We start from the raw sequence: 12,431 nt of genomic DNA, 5'->3' as shown, positions 1-12,431 counted from the left end.
CAGAAGAACAGTACAGGCTTTTTGAACGGAGGTATGTTTGGTACTTATAACGGGTGCTCTCCTATCAGTATAATTGCAACATTACAAAAGCTGTACTGCTACAAATTACATCGTATTGTTTTATCAAAAACACTTGGAAGGATCCCATCATCACAACTTATTGGGTCAGAATTTGAGGAAGTACTTGCTTAAACAGCATAACGATTGAAAATATAAGACAGTGTATGAAATAAATGTATAATGGCATTAATAATTACTGCTTTGTACATTGTGAACATACTTTAAGGCAATAAGGTTGTTCGGGAACTGTTTTATTTTGTATTGGGTCTGAACAATTAGTAACGGCAAACTTTGGCAAAATAATGAGTAAATTTTAACAATGCGAAGAAATATTATTTTGGAATCGGAGGGTTATAATATATGTTGGTAGGGTTACCAGGATTCAAATATTTTTATTTGGACTAAAACTCCATCAGAATATCTTGCGATAAAGGTACACGTAAAACAGGCACAGAATATTAGTATAAAAAACTCATTTTAGCAGGTGATAAAAGTTGCAATCGTCCCTCAGGTGAACTAACAAAGGATTATAAATTTCTTTATCCATGGCCAACTATTTCAATATCGTTGCTATCATATAACAAAAAGTTTATCCATTGTTCAACTTTTATTTCTTGATTAAGAATAATTTAAAGTGAACCGTAATAAGAGTTCACATAGGATAAGCGACGGATAAAAAATATAACAGCCTACCTGAATAGTAGGATAATATTCAATACTACGCCTGTACTTATGTACCGACATGTTAAAGTACGGTTCCACTGAGGAGTGAAAGAATCGTTGTTTTCCATGTTCGTCCCTCGAATCGCGATGTGGAACACCAAGCCTCTCCAAACACGTGCTTAGTTTTACGTCGTCGGGGCCTAGTTTTTGCTTAGAGCACAGAGAATCGTTTTTCAATCCGATCTCCACTAGTTTTGTCAGCGCCGCCTTGCTGATGATATAGCCAGCACCTCCGTCCACGTGAGTTACGTTGATATTGTCTACACTGATCTTTACTCTGTTACCGAAGACCATGAGTTGTGTCGTGTTTTCTCGCACCAGCATTTTTCTCAGATTTTCAACGATAACATATGTGTCACCGTCGGCTTTCATAAACCAGTCAGCATCGTTGATATGGTACTCATAGATATACTTGTAAGCGGCCTTTATTTTTGCCCATAGGAATTCCCGACCTTCAGTGACATTTAGACCAATGATCGCCTGGCTTTGGTTTGTTTCACTACTAAAAAATAACATTTTATCACATCGCTTCCCCCAGGTGTCTCTTACAGCGGTCAGTCGTTCATCGTTGTTGGGTGTTGTAGGTATGAAACACAATATTCGGATGACTTTAGCGTGGGAAGGTCTTGAGATAAATTGTGAAACTTGAGGCTGTAAAGAACATCATAATTTAAGTGTTATTATAGTTTGGAAGGCTTAGGCCATTAAACTTACAAAACTATCTACAGAAAACGAAGGACTAACACCATATACCCAGATGAGGTGTGTTAAGCTTATAATAACAGTTGACTATCATGGGACACCGGAAAGGCAGACAATTGCAGTGCTAATCAACCTAGTCTAGTCAAGTACACAGGTACATTTCTATCAGTTGTCATATACATGCACAGATATAATTGGCAAATTTCAAAAGTTAACAATTTTCAGACTGCAATGTTTACTGGTTTTTTTTAAAAGGGAGAAAAATAATCCAACCAATGGGCTTCGAAGGAGTATACCAAGCTCACTGGGAATCACAAACTCTCAGCCCATTCGGGTGTTGGATCCATTTCCCACATATTCAGTATAATTGCACAGACTAAAATATATATTTCATATTATAAATGCTCAATTGTCATTTATTTCAGTTCCCCTCCCTTCCTTCGGCTCATGTAATAATTTTACTGATGGGGCGTCATGTAGTGGAAAATCGGCACATCATCGGAAGCAGATATTTTTAAAGTGAGCGGGTTTACGAATTTACTCATGATTATTTACTGGCGAACAGCTGGTCAGGCAGCACAAGCATATATTTGCCCTGAATAAGTCAGAGCCAGCAAAACACAAAATTCGAACCCGTAATTAATCCAAGTTTTATTTACGTGAAATGATTTCGTATCACTTATGATTAGAAAAATTTATAGAACAGCATTACTAATGTATGCAGAAGACGACTAAAATAATTCCACGCATCATCAGGTTGATATTGAATGTCTCCCCGAACATTTTGGAACTTCTACCTTCAAGGTCACCCCTGGGTCGTGTAAAGTAGAACTTCCCTCGTTTTTGCATGAATATTCACTGGTATGGTCAATTCTACATGTACTTATCCCCAAAGGTTTGCCATTTATAACAGTCGCGCGAAATAATCAAAATCAAACGTGGAGACGTAGACGAAAGCATCTAACGGGTGAAGCAACAACAAGGGAAGATGAAAGTACCAGCCACTCCCTGGATCTGATTTTAATTACATTGATTAGTTGGGGGAATTCAACATTTATGAGGTTTTTTTTTGACGACAACAGCTCAACGAACATTGCCAATTATATATGGACAGTAGAGAATATTCGACATTTTATAGGCTTGCCATCTGCTATCAGTCGATCTCCACGAAACGCGACATCATTTACACATGTATTAAACACCATGCAACAGTTGTTGGCAGGTTTGGAATCCGTGACAGGTTGCCGACCAATGGCATTTATATTGAGATTTAAATACGTGATTTTTAATATAGGACTTATAAAATTGGTTAGTTTTAGTCCACTTTACTGTATATAATAATGAATCACATGGATATTTAAGAAACAAGTGCTCCTGGCTGGCACATGGCAGCCACATATGTTGTTTAATTGATTGACGAGTTTATTTTTCATTCCAAGATGAGTACAGAGGCTTTCTCATGCTTATTGGCGACAGGCGAATCAACAAGAAGGGCCTTATTTTAGGAGTTTAATGTACCCACCTTGCATACAGCCACATCACACGTCATTTGAAAGCTTTATTATCTATACTTCAAGAAAGTTGACGATGAGGAGCTGTCAAGTAGGGCCATACCCCCTAATTTGCAGAATTCACATGGGTACCAAATTTGCATGAATGCGATATAAAAATAGAAAGTTCATTGTTAACTATTCTAAACACACTTTTAAACTACCGAATGATATATCAAATAGAAGGTATTTGCATGTAATACTCAAAATTGATATCCAAAGAGATATTAAAAGTGATTTTACTGAAATATTTTCATATTCATATAAAAAATAATTTATCCTTTTGAAGAACTGTATTTTAAAGTACCATAAGTACCGATGCAATCACCAGCATTATGAAGTAGAGGTAATAAGCTTTCAAATGACGCATGATGTTGCTGTCTGATATGGATGTATCTGTTAAAATTTTTAAACTATTGTTATTCAAAAGGGGATTTTTTTTTCAATATAAATATGAAAATATTTCAGTTGAATCAATTTAAATATCTCTTTGAATATCGATTATGTATTCCGCATGCAAATACCTTATCACTCGATAGTTAAAAGTACGCTTGGGGTAGTTGACAATGATTTTCATATTTTATATCGCATTTATTCAAATTGGGTACCAATGTGAATTATGCAAATTAGAGGAGTATGGCCCTTCTTGGCAGCTCCACATCGTCAATTTTCTTGAAGTAGAGATAATAAGCTTTCAAATGAATTATGATGTGGCTGTATGTAAGGTGGATACATTAAGTGTGAAACCAGATATGAACTGAAAATGCTCACGTATTTCATTATATTGCAGTTATGTGTAAATTTGAACCTTTGCCTCATGTTTGCAACTTCATTAAAAGTGTTATGATCAACATAATGAATAATATCAAGCACAGATTAATTATAAATCCAAGTATATATCCCCAATCAGGAAAATTTATTAAAATATGCAAATTAGGAATTGACTGAAATGTTCTCAATAAATATGCAAATTAGGAACTGGCTGAAGTAAACATGTTAAATGACTTTCAATAATGTCGTATCATAGTATCTGTAGTGTAAAAAGCAATTCGTCAACTTCGGCATATTCATAGACAGTAGAGGGGGGAAGATAGTCTAGTCAAGACAGATCAATATCCCTAATAAGGAAAGTTCATTAAATATGCAAATTAGGAATTGGCTGAAGTAAAAAAGTTTAATGACTTTCAATAATGTTGTTTTATAGTATCTTCAATATATGTTGCAAGATTTATCAACTTCAGTCGAGTCAATTCAGATATATATCCCTAATTAGTGAAGTTCATTAAATATGTAAATAAGGAATTGGCTGAAGTGAAATTGCTTAATGATTTTCAATAATGTTATATCATAGTATCTTCAATGTACACAGCAAGTTTCATCAACTTTGGTCAAGTCAATTCAGAATATATATATATCTAATTATGAAAGTTTATTAAATATGCAAATAAGTATTTGGCTGAAGTAAAAATGCTTAATGACACGAGTGCAAATACCCCAGGTACGGCAAGCTTGCTCGCTCGCCATGGGGTTCTGTTATTATTACATATGTTTCCCCCTGTTTATTTTATCGAGAAAACAAAGGAACTAAAAACACAAGCGAACACATTTTAAATAGTTTACGCTACACACATTGAAAGACAAGGATCACGCGATGTTCTATTCATTTGCATGCAGGTATGGAATAATGTTTTTGGTATTTGCACTGCAGTGCAAATACCGGTAGTACGCGCGCGCTTCGATGCAAGTAAACTGTGGTACATATGTAATAATTAAGGATATGTAGTACCTCAAAATTTAAGGGTATCTTAGTCGGAATCTCAAAGTTATCAATTGTTGGCCGCAATTTTTACCGTAATCCAATGTACCACTCTTGAACGAAAGTGGACCTTCAAAATGTATCCGAATTATCGGTATTCAATCAGATTTCTCGATAAATGCTGTTTAACATGTGGCATGTGTATCCCAGGCCCTATGCGGTATCAAACTATTTTAAATAGGTTCATTCTTCGGAGAGAGTATTCTTTCCGTCTTCTTCAATGTTTAAGGGAGCATTCGTTTTTACGGGGGGGGGGGGATGTCCGGGGCAAATCAGGGGGTGTGACTTTTACAAAAGCGTTTTTTAGGAGGGTCAAATTTTACAATCAATGATTGGAAGGGGGGTCAAATTTTATAAAGGTTTGTATTGAGTTATGGAAAAAAAATTACTTTGGAATTTCACCGAAATGTTGCGTGGTCCTCCATACATAATGCGTAGTCGATGAGAAGCTATGAATAATTTCTCTTAAATACAAAACTAGCTAAATCTGTGTATTTATGTACTCTTGATTATTGATATTAGTGTACTTGATTAGACTAGGGCGATTACAAGTGGCTGTTTGTACAAGAAATTTGATTTTGGAATGTCACCAAAATGTTGATTCACTATCTTGCCTATTAGGAAACTATGAATAATTTTTTTCAATACAAAACTAGCTAAATCTGTGTATTTATGTACTCTTGATTATTGATATTAGTGTACCTGATTAGACTAGGGCGATTACAAGTTCACGTTTGTGCAAAAATTTTGATTTTGAAATTTCACCAAAAATGTTGATTCTCTATACATTGTGGTATGTGAGGAAACTTTAAATATTTTTTTTTTATCATTTTTTTTTATTTCGAGTTCTTCCCTTTTTACAACAGATGCCTTAGATGAAAAGAAAAGAAAGAGAATACATACACATACATTATGCTTCTACATCTGACAAAGGAGTCATACTTCAAAATTCGACCATTTGTCTAAAAACTTTCTGTAGCTCTCATTTCTTTTTGCAATGTAAAGTTCAGTCTGCTTTGAAGTTCTAATATTTAACTTAACTAATCTTAAAGAAGGGATAATCTTCTTAATTTTACAGTCAAAAATTGTTTTCTTTACTATCAATAACAAATAATTTAGAAGATCAGAAAAAGAGGTGTCACCCAGCAAAATTTGTTTAGCGGATAGCTTTTGTGGGGCTTCAGTCGAAACACCCCATAACAAAACAAAACCATTCCAAATACACTGGATACTTTCACATTCAACAAAAAGATGCATCAAGGTCTCTTCTACTCGTTCACAAAAGGTACAAAGACTACTCTTTGTACGAGGAGGTTCATTTTGTACAGTCTTCTGTTTGTATAAATCAAATTGTGTACTAATTTCCATTGAAAGTCTTGTAACTTGGATTCTAGAGACACTTTAAAGGGTAACAAAAATATTTCTGGCCATTCCTCTGTATCAATGGTGAACAAATGTGAAAAATAAAATTTACATTTTGCTGGTATGAAAACTTGGATGAAAAATGCTTTCTAATATCTCTTACTTTGCAGCTAGATAAGCAAACAAACTTTGTTTTGAGAAAGATTCCAATTGGCAATACTGGTCTTACTAGCACAGAGTCACATTTTTTCCACTTCAATGGAATGGCATCGAGAATACCCAACCAAAACATAAAATGGTTTAAATTACAACCAAGAGCTTTAAAATCAGCTTGATTTTCGAATTTAGAATTGTTCCCAAAAATATCTGATAAATAAATAATGCCTTTTTTGTACAGATATGGATGAAAAATAGACTTGTTATCAATAAGAATATTTGCATTATTCCATATAACCTGCTCCACTGGAGGAGTGGAGGAAAACGGATTGATTTCCTGCCAACAATATTTTTTTTACAATACAAAACTAGCTATTAAAATCTGTGCTTTCAAAAAGTTTGACAATTGATGTAATATATACTGCTAGTTTTCAATCGGGTTCGAACTTACAACATACGGCATCAGTCGCCAAGCGGAGAGGCAGCAGACAGAACCGCACGGCTAAATCCCCACTCTCAAACAAGAGTGGTTCAATGAATACAACGCTATAACTGGGCGAACGAGTAGTCTCGGGGACAACTATCAACCCAGGGTGGAAAATACGGCTAGTTTTTAATCGGGTTTGAACCAACAACATACGGCATCAGTCGCCTAGCGGAGAGGCAGCAGACAGAACCGCACGGCTAAATCCCCACTCTCAAACAAGAGTGGTTCAATTGCCGGCTAAGTTGTTACGTTTTTCTGTACATGTAAATGTACGTGACGAGAATATCATATTTGAAAGAGCAGATCTGAAAAACCAATATGATATTGGAATTTCACCCAGTGATTATTTGTAAAGTTCAAAAAGGATTCTTTGAAAGTTCAAAGGTCAAATAGAAAATTGTAAGTCAATTAAGATATTATTGATACGGACTGTGACATCTGGGGGAGGGTCGCTGTTTTTTGTGCATGAAAATTGGGTGGGTAACTCTCTTTCTAGCAAACACTTTTGAAGGGCCTAATTTTTCAGCCCAAGGCCATAGGGTGCGAATGGTTAATGAATCAAATCTGATGATTTTTTGGGGGGGGTCACATTTTACAATTGATGAATGTGGGGGGTCGAACTTTAGAAATTTGATTTGGAGAGGGGTCGCTTTTTACATTTCATTTGTCGCTCAAGTTCCACCGACCCCCCGTAAAAAACGAATGCTCCCTAAATTTTCAAACATTTTCGCATGTCCTAAGTTGTAGGCGAAGTGTATCGGCGTTACAGCAACGTATATAGCAATACAGCTACATATGACTTCCATGACAAGTTTTCGCGGAGCGACTGTTGTCTAGTGTGTACGCAGCCAATGTTTGCAGATGACTTTTAAGACATTACAGACATCACATGAAAAACAAGTAATTCCCCACAAGCCGTCAACCGATAGAGTTCTCCTCCCATCGTGCTCTAAGATAACATATTTTCTGACTTACATAGCTCGTAACTGATGACGATTAATACAGGGAAACACTGATATGATTATTAATGACTGAAAACTACCAGTTTGTGGAAGTAGAACCAAATTAATCACGGTTTTGTAAAGAGATTGGTTCAACCCTCTGGCAAATGTCCCCAATCTCCGCAGTGGGGAGACCATGCCTTGGTAAGATCGAGAAATTGCCTTATTTGGCAGTGTAAACTGATAGATTTTGACGATATATGCGGAGCATGAAGCGAAGGAAGGACCGCCACAGACTTCTAACGGTAGAACGCGCCCCGGGGACAGATTTTCAGACTCTCAAACTTTGACAATACATTTCTGATCTACCAAATCTGGGGCTCATATTGAAGCTCCAGGAATCAATAAAGTTGTGACCGTCTTATTTTTGTGAAAATCGAAAATTTATTTTTCCAATAGAAGTAACACGGGGATAGTGGCCATTTGGAATTTCAAATATCGCACGGAGACACCGGACTTTATTAAATCTTGACTTTGAAAGAGAATGGTTGAAAATTTCCTGAAGGAAATTTTAAGAAAAAATTTCTTTCAATTACTAGGCGCATACAACCGGAGACTTGTTAAGCTAATATCGAGGACTACGACCAAACAAGAGGCCCTACTCGATAAGCGTCTTTTTGTGTTCCGTACTTGTCCTGTCGATCGGATGCAAAGATGTTCTTAAATCGAAAAAAGTCCCGCACTTGCCCTTACAAAACAATTCCGGACCAAAATTGAGTTTTCTGTTGGCGAATTCAAAAAGTGCTGGCATGGCGACCGTGGTGTTTCCAGCTGTTGAGAAAGTTAGCCATATATCGGCGTACCAAACCGGACTAGAATTTACGCAACATTTCTTTCGTGTTGAAAAATGAGGTGTCTTATTCAATACACCGTTAAGGACAATATGTGAAAGGGTATGTTAGCGAAGAGAGAAACACGATTCCTTTTAAGAGCAAATGAACACCTTTTGGATTCTTCGAAATTTCGAAAAATGCCAGCATTCGTACATACCTGCTTCCAACCCAAGTCTCTTGACTCGTCTGTTTCTCTTTGTCTCGTCGGTGAATAGAGAAACCATCGATTAATGCACATAAACAGTGCTGTTTGAAAACACAAAAACAGCACCAGAATAGCAGCCTTCTTCAAAAATCGGTGCGACCTGATTTGACGATCCATGCCTTATCAACTGACACTATTGCAGCCGTTCATCCAGCACCACATAAGCAAAGCGTTTTCCCTCTGAAGATGACATCAGTTGTACATCTTCCCATTGGCGGTAATTTTGTGTAATGTGAGTTGGAGTTAGGTTATAGTTCATCATTGTATTTCAGTATACTTTGAAATATTCACGCTTATCAAATGAAAATGACATGGTTCAATATACCTTTTGTGGTGAATACAAAATTCTCCAATTTTTTTTATCGCTCTTACGGACTTAAACAGTGAACACGATTGGAACTAATTTGGGATAATTGGATTTTCATATATTTCAAATTTCTCAAAAATGTTAGGTGCCCTATAGCTGAATGTAGCGATATTACAAATTACTCATAAAAACAACTGTGTAACTTAAAAAGAAAAATAACTTAGTTTACATTTGCAGACCAAATAGACATTACTTCACCATCCAATTATCCCAAATTAGTTTCAATCGTGTTAGTGTTATTTAACTCAAACACGGGACTGCGTATACAATGACTTATTTAAAATTTGAGTCACGTAGACGGGATTGCGACAGCCTGTGTATAAAATAAAACGTTGGCTATCATTGCCTCAGCAACGTTGACTGAAAGCTGCTGACACATAATACTTTATTTCCAGGGCCTCCGCTTATTACACACAGAAAAAAAATTACATTTTTGATTGGGAACCTTCCACACTCTCCAAGAAGTACTTCAATATTTACACTTGAGTTGACACCCAAAAGGAAGTTACAGAACCTAAATTGTACACTTTCTACACTCGGCGAGTACTCGTATGCCCAAACTTCTGCTCCATAACAGATTACCGGGACAACAGATGTATCAAAGAGTTTACATGCTTGAATCACAGGAAGTCCGCCCAATTTCTTTATAACAACTGTATTTGATAGTTTGATTGTTTCCCTTGGCAACTAAATTTTCCTTGTCTGGTGACCAAAATGAACGTGATGAAAAGAGAATATCAGATAATTATGGTGCTTTACCATATTTACTGGCATCCCTTGTAATCCCACTTTTCGTACCCTCTTAAAATACCCCCTTTCTGAAAACAAATTGTTTTAGACTTGTCTAAAGTCACTGCCATGCACCAATTATTACAGAACAATTCAAGTTGATTCAGCTTTCTTTGTAATTTTATGGGAAGATCTGCAGAATCAGCTACGGCATTTGCGTACATAAGAATACCTACATTATTGAAGTCATAGTTTACAAAAATCCCCCAATTATCATACTTGCTCGTATAAGATGCCAGCTCATTTATGAATAAACTGAAAAGAACTGGACTGAGCATACATCCGTAACCTCGTTCCAACCTTACAATTAAAATAGTCTGTGAGGCCACCATTACATAGAACATACGATTCGATATTTTGGTACATAGACCTCAGAATTTTCAAAAATACTCCCATGGAAACCATATATAGGATATTAGTCTATAGCATAAATACTTGTGTTTTACACGATCAAAAGCTTTAGGAAAATCAATAAAAATACAATACATTCGACATTTTTTCTGAGATAAATATTTTTGTACAAGAGATTGTAAAGTAAAAATACTGTCCATAGTATTGTATTCGTTACCGGCCTGTGCTTCAATAATTATACCGTTATCTTTTGTGTATTGAACTAAACGACCATTGATGATTTTAGTGAAAATCTTACTCGTAGACGATAAAAGAAATATACCACGAAAATAATTGACGTCGTTGATAGAACCCTTTTTGTGAAGGGGTAGGTTATGCCTTCCCCAAATTACTAGGAAACACGCCAGTTTTTAAAATTACATTAAACAAATCAGAAAGACGCTGAAAAAGAGCGTTATTACTATTCTTAAACATTTCATTCACAAGCCCGTCTGGACCGGGCGATTTTAAATTCTTCAAATTTCGCACACTTTTTCGACTTCTTCAAATGTGAATACTTGTTGACCTCTAAATGTAAATTTAGCTTACACAACTGACAGTCCGTATCATGTTGCAATAATTCATCAGATATATTTTTGTCAAAAGCGACAGATTCAATTTCAGAAGGAGCATTTAGTAAATCTTTAAAATTGATAAACCATTCATTTGACTCAATTTTATTGTGAACTGAAGACCCCTTTCTATTACCTCTGATGTCTTTGACAGTCTTCCAACATGTACACTGATCACTGCTATTTTCTAAGAGAGCGTTACGCTGCTTCTTTTTATGTTCTGTCGCTTTGACATTGCACATTCTTTTTAAATAATTTCGTGCTTCAACGTAATTTCGTAAGTCATCATTTGTGTTTGAACTGCTATATATTTATTCAACAGTTCAAGTCTCTTGTTGCGTGCAAGCTAACAATTTTTGTCCCACCATTGTTTGTTGATATCTCTTTAGCCTATTTTTGTATGTTTACAAGTATCCGCCATAACAGCTCCAGCCCTTGAACAAATTTTAAAGTATCTACTGCTTTATCGATATTAGAAATCTCAATATTATGGTAGAAAATAGCATGAAAATGATTGAACAAATGGTCCTGTAATTTACGTTTAAAATCTTCATGTAAATCCATGTTCCAACGAAATTTATTCCAAGGACGCAACTGCTTAGCATTTACGTCAGTCTCATTACTTATCTCTGTGATTGTATGACTAGGAAAGTGTAAATTACATTGAATGGGAAAGTGATCTGAAACGTCAAATATGTCAATTCTGAAGTCATATTGACATATTAAAACAAAGGCGTACTGAGAAGTACATAATCGACTATGCTGACACCATTACGGGTGCAACAGGTAAAATTTCCATATGCATTACCTGGAAATCGTCTATTGACCAAATGATGTTTGTAACGAAATTCAATCAGTGAACGCCCAAAATTATTAATAACTTCACCTCGAGATTTCCTCGGTGTATCAAAATCATCAATCTCATACACATATTGATTTGTAATATCTTCGTCTTCTACAACAAAATCAGGTAAGTTTCCCACTCTTACATTAAATTGCCCAAACAAAATAAAATCACAATTTTCATACATAGAGTTTATGCCAGTAAAATATAGTTTTCTAATCGCAAAATACCATTTGATTAACCATCATTATAAATTGTAGCACCCTCAGGTGAAATATACACGCCTCTTAAAATAATATCACGGGGAGTGTGGAATGCATTTCGTTCAATCAGCATTCACAAAGACTTGACAAATTCTCTTGACGTAGTGGCCAATTTCTTTTCTGATAAATACACAGACACCACCATAACATCTACCAAATTTCTGGGTTCGTTTTCTGAAAGTGGAATAACAATTATGTGTTGCCAACCATTGTGAAAATTCATCACTCGACTCAGCCAAAGTTTCTGATACAAAAAATACTGAAAATTTTGTAAAATATTGCTTGATTTCCAGATCAAAAAGATGATTGTT

The sequence above is a fragment of the Ptychodera flava genome, chromosome 9 (genome assembly GCF_041260155.1).
Source record: "Ptychodera flava strain L36383 chromosome 9, AS_Pfla_20210202, whole genome shotgun sequence".
NCBI lineage: Eukaryota > Metazoa > Hemichordata > Enteropneusta > Ptychoderidae > Ptychodera > Ptychodera flava.
Note: the sequence above shows the minus strand (reverse complement) of the source record.